Source organism: Engystomops pustulosus, chromosome 5 (assembly GCF_040894005.1).
Source record: "Engystomops pustulosus chromosome 5, aEngPut4.maternal, whole genome shotgun sequence".
Classification (NCBI taxonomy): Eukaryota; Metazoa; Chordata; class Amphibia; order Anura; family Leptodactylidae; genus Engystomops; species Engystomops pustulosus.
Window position 1 is genome coordinate 105,970,683 of NC_092415.1, and position 12,550 is coordinate 105,983,232.

Genomic DNA, 12,550 nt, shown 5'->3' on the forward strand with positions numbered 1-12,550 from the left:
CCGCCGTGTAGTGTAAAATGCAAACAGTGTGCCGCCGTGTAGTGTAAAATGCATACAGCGTGTCGTCGTGTAGTGTAAAATGCATACAGCGTGCCGCCATTTAGTGTAAAATGCATACAGCGTGCCGCCATTTAGTGTAAAATGCATACAGCATGCCGCCATGTAGTGTAAAACTAAAATTGACATGGCGCAGAAGCCCTAATAAATATCCCCAATACTGCATAAAAATATATATTCACACACATACAGTATATACAACATCTACGCACATACTGAATATACATACAGCAAATACACATATATAAACAGTATATAGAACAAATATACACACCCCTATACATACCAACACACACACCTATACATACCCGCACACACACACCTATATATACACACACACCTATACATACACACACACTTATACATACACACACCTACCTATACACACACAAATATATACACATCTATACATAGGAGTTGTCTTACTTTTTTCTTCTTTTCTTGTTCTGGCCGTTTCTGCCTTGTCCTCCAGCGCGGGGAGGGGATTCCGGAGCGGATAGCAGACAGAGGAGAGCGGAGACCGGGGAGCGGACAGCAGAGACTGGGGAGCGGAGACCAGGGAGCGGAGACCAAGGAGCTGGGAGCGGAGACCAGGGAGCTGTGAATGGTGACCGGGGAGCGGACAGCGGAGAGTGGAGACCAGTTAGCTGGGAGCGGAGACTGGGGAGTGGAGTGCTGGGAGCGGAGAGCGGGGTGCTGAGAGCGGAGACCAGGGATCTGGGAGCGGAGACCAGGGAGCTGGGAGCGGAGACCAGGGAGCTGGGAGTGGAGACCGAAGAGCGAGGAGCGGTGACCGAGGAACGGGGAGTGGAGACCGTGGAGCGAAGAGCGTGGTTCTGGGAGCGGAGAGCAGAGATCGGGGAGCGGAGACCAGGGAGCTGGGAGTGGAGACCGGGGAGCGGAGAGGGGGAAAAAGCAACTTTGTTCCTGCGAATTAGCATAAACTTCGGCTTCGTGACGAATCAAATTTTTCCTGAAATTCTAACCGGAATTAGAATCATTAGAATCTATTCGCCCATCTCTAGTGTCCAGCATGAACAAATAATACAAGAAATGAAACAAATAATGCAGGGTTATTATATGGGTAGTTTAAGTTTTAGGCAGCATGCACACTGATGTATGCCCGCACGGCTACGGCCAGGTGGGAATAAATCAGCTGCCATGGAGAGGAGGAGGAGTGACCCCTTTCCTTTCCATTGTAATGCATTACGTACGGCACAAAAATGCTAAAAGGGAGCAGCATGCATTTATATTATACATGCAACATTAATAGATAACATAGATAAAAACGCCCCTCCTCCTCTCTTGCAGTGCATTTAAGGGCGATCAATTGCGTTACTGAATTTTATTTTCTGTATAAATGAAAATACCCCATAAGTTTTGCAACTTTCCATTGTGCCTAATGAACATAGGACAGTGCAAAATCACTTTGACATACACTCACCGGCCACTTTATTAGGAACACCATGCTAGTAACAGGTTGGACCCCCTTTTGCCTTCAGAACTATCTCAATTCTTCGTGGCATAGATTCAACAAGGTGCTGGAAGCATTTTTCAGAGATTTTGGTCCATATTGACATGATGGCATCACACAGTTGCCGCAGATTTGTCGGCTGCACATCCATAATGCGAATCTCCCGTTCCACCACATCCCAAAGATGCTCTATTGGATTGAGATCTGGTGACTGTGGAGGCCATTTGAGTACAGTGAACTCATTGTCATGTTCAAGAAACCAGTCTGAGATGATTCCAGCTTTATGACATGGCACATTATCCTGCTGAAAGTAGCCATCAGATGTTGGGTACATTGTGGTCATAAAGGGATGGACATGGTCAGCAACAATACTCAGGTAGGCTTTGGCGTTGCAACAATGCTCAATTGGTACCAAGGGGCCCAAAGAGTGCCAAGAAAATATTCCCCACCCCATGACACCACCACCACCAGCCTGAACCGTTGATACAAGGCAGGATGGATCTATGCTTTCATGTTGTTGACGCCAAAGTCTGACCCTACCATCCGAATGTCGCAGCAGAAATCGAGACTCATCAGACCAGGCAACGTTTTTCCAATCTTCTACTGTCCAATTTCGATGAGCTTGTGCAAATTGTAGCCTCAGTTTCCTGTTCTTAGCTGAAAGGAGTGGCACCCGGTGTGGTCTTCTGCTGCTGTAGCCCATCTGCCTCAAAGTTCGACGTACTGTGTGTTCAGAGATGCTCTTCTGCCTACCTTGGTTGTAACGGGTGGCGATTTGAGTCACTGTTGCCTTTCTATCAGCTCGAACCAGTCTGCCCATTCTCTTCTGACCTCTGGCATCAACAAGGCATTTCCGCCCACAGAACTGACTCTCACTGGATGTTTTTTCTTTTTTGGACCATTCTCTGTAAACCCTAGAGATGGTTGTGCATGAAAATCCCAGCCCTTCTGGCACCAACAACCATGCCACGTTCAAAGGCACTCAAATCACCTTTCTTCCCCATACTGATGCTCGGTTTGAACTGCAGGAGATTGTCTTGACCATGTCTACATGCCTAAATGCACTGAGTTGCCACCATGTGATTGGCTGATAAGAAATTAAGTGTTAACGAGCAGTTGGACAGGTGTACCTAATAAAGTTCAAAGGCACTCAAATCACCTTTCTTCCCCATACTGATGCTCGGTTTGAACTGCAGGAGATTGTCTTGACCATGTCTACATGCCTAAATGCACTGAGTTGCCACCATGTGATTGGCTGATAAGAAATTAAGTGTTAACGAGCAGTTGGACAGGTGTACCTAATAAAGTGGCCGGTGAGTGTAGACCCTGCATGCACCAAAATTTGCACAGACTCGCTTTCACAGTAGGAACAAATTCATGATTTGCGTCTCTTGGTGAAAGTTTTGGCAAAAACTGAGTTCCCTCGGTTTGTGTTTTGCAACTTTTTATGTTTTTTGCAACTTTCTATGTGACTGTCGCAAGCAATTGCATTAGAACACTGCCAGCAGATTTATCAAGGGTCATGCATCTGATGGCAGCAGAACTCCAAAGACAGACACAGAATTGTCATAAGGAGCCAGTCTAATGATAAATTACCCCCATTATTCTTATGTCTCCAGACAGTTGTAATATCGGGGCTTGAGCAATTCATAATTGTAGAAAGCTTTCTGGGGTATTCTGCTTGCATTGCATAATCCTATCAGGTCAACATCACCATTTACCTACAAACAGACGTTTCTCATGCAGGTCACCATAAAGTTCCATTCACTTTTGTTCCTCTTATAGATTGCTGGAGGGTGAACAGAAAGGTTTTTTTTAAAATCTCTGTATTAAAACCTATGAAATATACAGAAGCTATAAGGTGTCCTTGCCAATGATTTCCATAATTCCCATACATTTTGAATAGAAATGGTCTGCTATGCAACATTCTTTACATTAGGACAATATATGTATTTTATATGTAATAAAAGTGCAAGATAGGAAAACTAATTTTTGGAAAGGGATAAAAATATTCCCATTACGTAGGCTACATCATCAGCAGGAAACTAATAATTTGCTTCTGGTTACAAGAAGATCCCAAAACTAGTGGAAAGAGTGAAACATGTTGCCAAGAAATCTAAGAGTAATGTCAACAATGTTGTTCTTACTAAAGGCTAGCTGGGGCAGTACATTGCTACTGTATGTAGAAAGGGTAGATGCATTCTTGATGTACATTTCCCGAACATTATCATTAGATCTAGCTGATATAAATTAAACTGAATATAGCAGGGCACAGAATATGACATACACTGCCAACCACTTGCTTACGTGATGAAACATTAATGAGCTATTATACCATTGTAGCCATTATGTATTCATATTTTCTCAGGCAACACTATGCATTTACTACAGTAGTGCCCAGTAACACATATAACCCCCACAAGTACATAGACCATGAGGTAATGGCTAGGAAGCAGAAAACTATTGAAAAAGATTGACTGATAAATGATGGGAGAGTACAGTATGCATTTATATATGGGAACTCATCATCATATTATGAACTTAGCAGTTCAATGGCTTAGTACTAAAACTAGGTTCACTGCAACATGTATCAGAGATTCATTTGTGTATCCTTACTGTTTGAAAACTTCAATTACTTTAATGGCGGCACTTGTGGCAAAAAGTTATAAAAATAACCCTTATTAGTGGTACTTAAAATATGAGCTCATGCTAAGAATACCTCATTGGGGAATCATCAAAAATATACAGCTCCGTGTAATGTACTGTGATTTATCACTCTAGCAATATATCAATGTACTCCCAGTATATGCATCCAGTAGATGTGTGAAGTACTAAGGGGAAGTAAATATATTGATTGGGGATTGAGATAGTATGAGTGATAGTATGATTTAGTTGTCTACTAGATTCCTGTCCACTCGCAGCAGTCCTGTGCCCTACTTACACTATACTGTCTGCAGCATTAAGCCCTATGTCCCTGCATTACTAAAGTGTGCTGTGCTGGTCTGGCTAGATGATACTATGGCACAATCCTAATCTGATTGGAGTGTTTTCTCTCTACCTAGATGGTCATATCAGCTGTAAAGGTGCAACCACTGACGTATGGTGGTGGAGGCTATTATTTCCCAGCCAAGAGAAGATCTAAACTGAAATTGAAAAAAACATCAAGTCATTTTAACCCATTAAGGCTGCAGCCATTTTACAGCTTAAGGCTCAGTCCCATTTTTTGGATTCTGACTTGCGTCACTTTATATGGTTATAACTTTTGAACTCTGTTACTTATTAAAGCGATTCTGAGTTTTTTCTCCACATGTTGTACTACATTTTAATGGTAAATTTTGCCTGATAAGTTTTGCGTTTATTTACAATAAAAAAGAAAAAATGATGAATTTTTTTTAAATTCTGTACAGGATTTTTTACTTTTTTTTTTTCCATGTTCACGGTACAGCCAAATAATCATGTTATCTTTATTCTATGGGTCAGAACGATTACAGCGATACCATAATAGAATATTTTCTCTTATGCTTTACTAAATTTGCCAAATAAAACCATAATGTGGGGAAAAATCTATGATTTTTGCATCGCCGTCTTCAAAGTGGCATAACATTTTTATTTTTTTGGCTACGGAGCTGCTTGATGGCTAGTTTTTTTGTGGGACATGTTGTACTTTGCAACAGTATCATTCTGGAGTACATATGTGCAACACCCTCGCCGATGCAATGGCGAGGTAGTGCTTGCGAATACGTCCCACCTGTAGGTAACACCACATTACACTACATGGTCCTTATAGGATCAAGGGGAAATTGCAGCGGTTAATCCTGCCTGGCAAGGCAGATGTTAATCTGAGATGTAATTATGTCAACCTATGTCTGTGTTAAATCCTGTCTCTGTGCACTGAGAGGTAATTGGAGGAGTAGCCACCACCTGACCAAAGGAAGGTAATAAAACCTCTGGCCAGGAATGTTCTAGAGAGGTCTCTCCCAAGAGAGAGAAGAGAGCAGTCTCTCCCAGAAGGGAGAATAGACCGGTCCTAGTCAGGCCCTCTGGGTCTGCAGGACGCAAGCAGAGAGTAGTTAGCTGAGCAGCAGCTCAGAGTCTCTAGCACACCAGACCAGTGCAGGAAGAGCCTAGCCCCTGCCTGAAGTGGAATAGTAAGACTAGAGTTAGTGTAGTGAGGAAAGAGGTATCATCCTACCTTCAAGGGTGATACCTGAAGAGATCCAGGACCGAGCTGAAGCATCCTCTAGGACACAGCTGCCTCCCAGCCTGCCCTATACATCCAGGCTTGTGAACTACATCCTGTGGCTCCCTCCAAATACCTCTCCAGTACTCCACCATCTTGTTAAAGGCATGTTGCTGATGTTCCTGCGGTTCCAATAAAGAACTGTAAGTTGTTTTCTTCAACTTCTGCCTCCGTCTGGTCCCTGCTACTACCCCTGCCTTCATCACCGGCACCCTGTCCATCACCCAGAGACTCACACTCGGGACATTAAGGGGGTTGCCCCAGGGAGATCCGCTACAGCAGCCTCTCCCTCATCTTTTCTTGCCAACACCACCCTGCTGGAGACCTGCCAGGCTGTAGGACAGCCCTCCGGTTCCCCCGTACCAAGCACCGTGACAATAGCGTGCTTAGGCCGCAACCGCCAGCCACTCCGGTACCGCGGGCCCCGGCTGTCTCCAGGCCTCACCGCAAAGGCTAGGCCCCGGTGGGGGATGTTGCAAGTGGCGTCACGAACAGGATATAGACTTCTGTGCCTTATTACGGCATTAAAGACTCTCCTTTATTAAAAAGACTGTGCTGCCTAACCCTGCTGCCATCCGGGTTTAGGCCCAAGGACTTGTGTGTTTCTGGAATGAACTGTGTTATACTGCTGCCACGTGCTGTCGAGCGCCGCTCCCGCACTCCAGAGGTTAATCCTGGCAAGAACTGTACCAGCTCTGCTACATCCGGCGCTGCCGCGCCTGAAGATTTTTACCTCAGAAACTGTGGCGCAGCAAATAATTCCAGCCCGCCAAAACCTTCACTGGCGGGAAACCCAGATGACGCATCAAGCTCCACCCACGCGCGAAGCGCGCGAACCCCGCCTCCTGTGGCGCAGGAAAAATTAGAGCCCGCCACAGCTCTTGGCGGGAAGGACTCGGACTCCTCCCACTGGCTCGAGGCGGACTTCCTGCCCTGCCTCAGAGAAGCGCCAGAACTGGAGTGGACTTTGGACAGCGAGGACAACGCCATGTGGGGTCCTCCGCCTTTCCCTCCTGTGGAGCGTCCGGAGTTTTATGAGGTCCTAGAGACTATGGTGGTGGTCTCTGCGCAGCCCGTCCGAAGACCCTCCGCTGGACAAAGTGTTTATTACTGCCTGGTGGAATTACTGAGGTAAATAAAAGTGTTTGCTACTGCCAGGTGAAATGACTGAGGTTTGCAACTTCTCGGCTCAATTAGTGAGGTACATGGCATAATTCCGAATAAAAAAGTTCCAGCTTTATCATTTAACATCTTTACTAACCCTAGTATCAATAGTAATAAGTAGTATTATAGGTTTCTAGATTTTACTACTGCCAGGTAAATAACAGTGTTTGCTACTGTCAGTATCATGCATCCATGAACAGAACTCCAAACGTAATCTGTTTCACATCTTTCTTGTTTACAAACATTTCCCCCACATTTCCATGTCAGGCCCCGCTTGCTCCTCGCCACCCTCCCCCATCACAAGTCTCAGAGTGCTCCTCTGTGCAGTAGATTGCCCTCCTCCCCCTCCACTCATACATCACAGACTAGAAATCAGCTGCGGCCATGTGCTTGCTGTTGGCAGGCAGTGGTAAGTGCCATACCTTTTCCACTCCTAACCATACCCAGTATAAACACCTTATTTTATATACTGTATGTATACACAAATATACCAAATAATAATCTTTCCCATTTATGTATTTACCTGTTTACCTGCATATTTGCATGCATATAACCTATACAATGGATACCGGTGTGATGTATATGTGTACATATATGTATGCATATATTGCTCTATATCAGATTATGATACATATTATGCTACATATTTTGCATGAATATGCACCCAGACCCATGGAAGCTTGTGTATAAACCTATGATATATGAGTATTGCATCTTATTGATTGTTTGTGTATTCAATTCATTTTTTTACCTATAACAAATCAGCCATTAAGTATTTATACTGAGAATATACACATAAAGGCACTTTTATTAATGTTACTTTTATCATTCTTATTATTATTATCTATGTTTGCGTCTAATTGTATACTTTTTATATTATTATTGCTTTTCAGCTGCTTTATTTTTGATCTGATGAAGACGCCATTTCGGCATTGAAACACATAGCCCAGATATCAATAAAAGTTTTGACTATTATGAACTGTGGACAACGCACTCTTTGCTTTGGAGGTGATATATGCCCCTGTTTTTTAACCTCCGTTTTACCCTGCAGTCAGTCACACACAGGAATGGCTCTGTCCCAGAGGAGGTACAGGAGATCAGCTGGCGCTCTCCGTGGTGCTGAAGCTGCTGCTGGTGCTGCCATCGCCCTCACTGCTGGAGGCTCCAATAAACCTGCCCTTCACGTGTGTCAGCTGCAGAGTTATATCTGGATGGATCACAACATCTCTAAAGTGCATACATTGAGTAAAACAAAACAGAATCAGGTTACAATATGATATGATATAGATATGATAGATAAGTGTAAATATATACATAAGATATACATAAGTCACATCCCCTATGCACTATATGGTAATAATGTAGATCTCTTGAACCAATAAACATATGGTTCCTATCATTAAAATTAAAACTAGGTCTGACAAAAAAAAAAACCATTACATTCCCATTACTGAGAACCACTAATAAGAACCATTATGAATAGGGATGCAGCCATCTGAGGTCAGGCTGAAACTTACCATAAGCCGCTGGTGTGGAGAGAAGGTAGTATGGCTGTGTCAGGTAGCAGTGCAGCGCTGAGGACAAGCACATCTGTGCTGGAGGAAGGCGCTGGCCTGACTGACTAACAGAGAGATGAAGAAGGAAGGACCACGCCTCCAGGGAGGGCGAGTGTGCACTTGGTCCAATGCAGAGAGGGTGGAGAAGAGCAGAGATGCTCCCGTGCTGGAATGAGGTTAACTCTTGCATGAATTGTTGGTGTTTAGGCTACTGTTGTAAGCTGGTGGTCTGTATACTATTATAAGGAGGAATGATATTGTAATAAGATCAATGTGCTGAATTAAGTGTAACAAGGGTGATGTGAATATCTATTAAAGCGAAGTGTAATAACTGTGTCATGGGATAGCTAGCAAATAAAGAGATAAAGGCTGCAGTGAAAGGATACCCAAAAGGAGAAAGATACCAGCAGCTATGTATATGGTGGACATCAGCGATTCTGCAGGAAAAAGAAATATCTATACAAACTTACTCATCTACACACACACTAATACTTATACACAAACATACTTATCCACATACTCATAGATATATACACACCTACCTGTCTGTATATACAGTATTTGTGACTGTATGTGTACATGAGTATGTTTATGCATATAAATATGTGTGTATAAGCAACATCTCCTACCAGGGCCTAGCCTTTTTCATGGCTTGGGGGTACCTGAGTGGCTGGCTAAGTGCTTCATCTTCGGTCACATTGCTGGGTACCAGGTAACAGGCCTCATCCACAGCTGTCAGAGACAGTCAGAGACAGACAAAGTCAGGGACAGTCAGAGACACTCAGAGACAGAAATGGTCAGAGACAGAAATGGTCAGAGACAATCAGAGCAGTCAGAGAAAACAGGAGTCAGAGATGGACAGATATAGTCAGACAGAGACAGTCAGAGAAAGAGATAGACAGAGAAAGTGTGAGACATAGACAGTCAGAGGCAGAGACAGTCAGAGACAGAGACAGTCAGAGAGAGATGGACACAAGTAAAATACTTTTTGCTAACCCATTCTGTTTAGATATAACTAAGAGCAGTAATTTACCATCCCGAGCAGCAATGGGAGATACAGCTAGTTATCTATAATGTACACACACTCTTACATATATCCACACTTAGCATATATTTACCTTGTATAAGCCATTGTTTCTCTATCACAGGAAGATACAGCACAGTCCAGGAGCTCACCAGCTTGGAAGCATAGCCACCATCACCTTCTAACTTCTCTGACCCTATTGTTGAGAAAAGAGGCAGAGAAAACTCCTACTTAGGCTGCATTCACACTGCCGTTGCCCGCTACGGTACGGTACGGCGGGCAACAGCAGCGCACGGGGAGAGGAGGAGGAGGTGAGGGCAGCTCACCCCTGCCCCTCTCCATAGGAAGATATAGGCCACGGCGCCGTACTACGGAGAAAGATAAGACATGTCCTATCTTTTTCCGGGGTACAGAGCGGTACGGTGCCGCACGTGTGGGGACCTATATCGGCCGTATATAAGTCGACCATATATACGTCCCCCATACGTCAGTGTGAATGTAGCCTGAATCTGGTCTTTTTTCATTTCAGAGTCCTGGTGGTTGTTCTATGTAAATGTCCTCCATCACATCAAAATGCTTTTCTTGCATTTAGATATCCAGACAGCATACAGGAACTACAGAAGGAGAACCTAACAAAACATCTTGTAGTGTGCACTTGTTCAGTTACTTTTAGATACACTGCATTAAATATAAAGCTACAAGGGCAACACTTCCTAAGGAAAGTCAAACCAGAACCTCTAAACCCCTCGACCTATTACACAGTGATGTGTGCAGCCCTATGAGAGTGTTTCTTTTGTTCTGCTTTCCATATGGTGCAGTCTTTCTTTAGATGTCCCTGCTTGTTGCATCTGAAATGTGCTCTTGTTTCCTTCGTATAATGTTTTGCCTGTAGCTTTAAGTGCCATTTCACTGTGTCTTTCTTTGGAGTCCTGAATGATTTCCTTTGTTCACAGGTAATCATCTATTAGTCTGGTTTTTACACAATTTAGTGTCAAATATGCATCAGGTTACTGTACTGCAGCTACAATATGACTCTTTAAAGGAAATCTACCACCAACAAGGATAGTAAATCAAGCCCACTGACATACTGGTGTGTGCCCCCATTGTTAGGATCCCCTCTTCCTGAAGCTTCCTATGCCTTTGTGTTTAATAAAAAAGGCGTTAACATTATGCAAATTAGCTCCAGTCCTCAGACTTATTTGCATTATTTTATTTTAAAAGCCTTTTTTTTGTAAAAAGAAGGGTGTAGGAAGCTAAAAGAAGATCAAACACTACCACAGGGGACACATCAGTATGTCAGTGAGCTTGGTTTACAATCTTTCATCCAGGTGGTAGATGTCCTTAAATGTCTCACCAAATGCCCTCAGTTGTGCAATTACCAGCAGCACCGACTATATGCTGTTTCATTTCCTTCTCTTTATTGTGCCTCATTGTGTACCCTTTTCTGAGTGAGTACTGTTCACATCGGATATTTCATGCAGTTTTTGCAGTTTTCTATACATTTATTGTGTATTGTGTATTATTGTGTATTATTGTGTATTGTCTGGTGTAAATGAGCTTTAACTTAAACTAATAAGCATATACTGATTCTTGCCAGTCTGTTCTTCTTGTCCAATTCCTGGCAGTTGACCTCTTCCTGTGGTAATAATTTAAAGGGATATTGTCATCTGGGCATTCACACTCAGTTCCATCAATCTGCCATATATATGTATATTCATTTCTTTAATTAGATATTATTAAAAATTTTTTACCTGTGTGATGATAATTTCTCATGAATGTAGTCATATAGTCCCTTAGAAACAAGACTGTGTCTTTGGTTACGGCCACCTCTGCAGGAGGTATTGCCTAAAGAAACAAAGGTTTTTGTATATGAAATGTCCGGGAGTTACTACATGTTGCACATCCTGTGGTAATAATTGCTGAATCCAGGTGGTCAGGCAGGGCTCAATAGCGCATGTCTGGCCACCGCTGCCAGAGTGCGGGGTGGTCGTATCCGAAGAAGCTTTTTCGTTTCTAAGGGACAACATGGCTACATTATCATCACACAGGTACATTTTTTTAAAAACATCCAATTGAAAAAATGCTTACATATGGCAAATGAGTTAAATTAAATGTAAATGCCTAGACAGCAGCATCTCCATCTTAAACTTCCATAGTAGTTGTCATTGTTCAGCTTGGCCACTGTCAGTTTTAGCTTTGTACTGCCGACCTCGACCATCCTTCATTTAGTATGTATGGACTTTGGGGAGATTTATCAGAAGTGTCTGAGAGCATGGACTTAACCAATCAGAGCTCCCCTTTTTTTTCTTATAAGCAGCTTTGGGAAAAATGAAGCTGAGCGCTGATAGGTTGCCGATGGCAACCAGAACAGCTCTGCTCTTAGACACTTCTGATTTCTCTAATTCTCACCCATGTCTTTTACTTGTATATATCAACCATATAAATCATAAACTTAAAGATGGAGAACACCAAAGATTACAAAAACATTTACTCCAGAGTATATACCTATGCTAGAGGAATTGCAAATGCACATACACAAACACTGCAGTGTCATCTTCAGTCAAAATAGTTCCTCAAGCATTAAGCTGCAGCTCTTGATATACTCCAACATTTTCTACCCTCTTAGAATTTCACCTATTCAGCCCATATAGAGCTTCACCATACACCACTATAACACTTCAAACAGCTTCCTGGACATGTTAGTCAGTATGGAGGAGAAATGTTGTCTCAATACAGATTTGTATAGAAAACCTACTGACAGAAGTAGCTTACTGCACTATTCAAGCTATCACCAACATCCTACTAAATGGACATTACCCTGCTCGCAGTTTACCTGAGAAAATCAAGTGACTCACAGATCAGAGAGAACAAAATCGGGGACATGTCTCAATGTTTGCAGGAGGGAGGATACCCTGACAAGATTATTAATTGATGCTACAACTCAGGAATCCATCAACAGAAATTCCCAAAAAAATAACTTCTCACCACCTATAGAGTGCTGAACATGCATGGTGCCATAATATGGGGAAAGATAG

The 12,550-nt window shown here is 43.0% G+C and overlaps 1 long non-coding RNA gene across 1 annotated transcript; it reads right to left on the reverse strand.

Moving 5' to 3' along the window:
- Nucleotides 1-7,727: 7,727 nt before the first annotated feature.
- On the reverse strand, nt 7,728-8,568 carry LOC140134097 (uncharacterized). Its single transcript, XR_011856088.1, has 2 exons — nt 8,453-8,568; nt 7,728-8,162 (listed from the first exon to the last, which is right to left on the reverse strand). It is a non-coding gene; the product is annotated as an uncharacterized lncRNA (long non-coding RNA).
- Between the last annotated feature and the right edge of the window lie 3,982 nt (nt 8,569-12,550).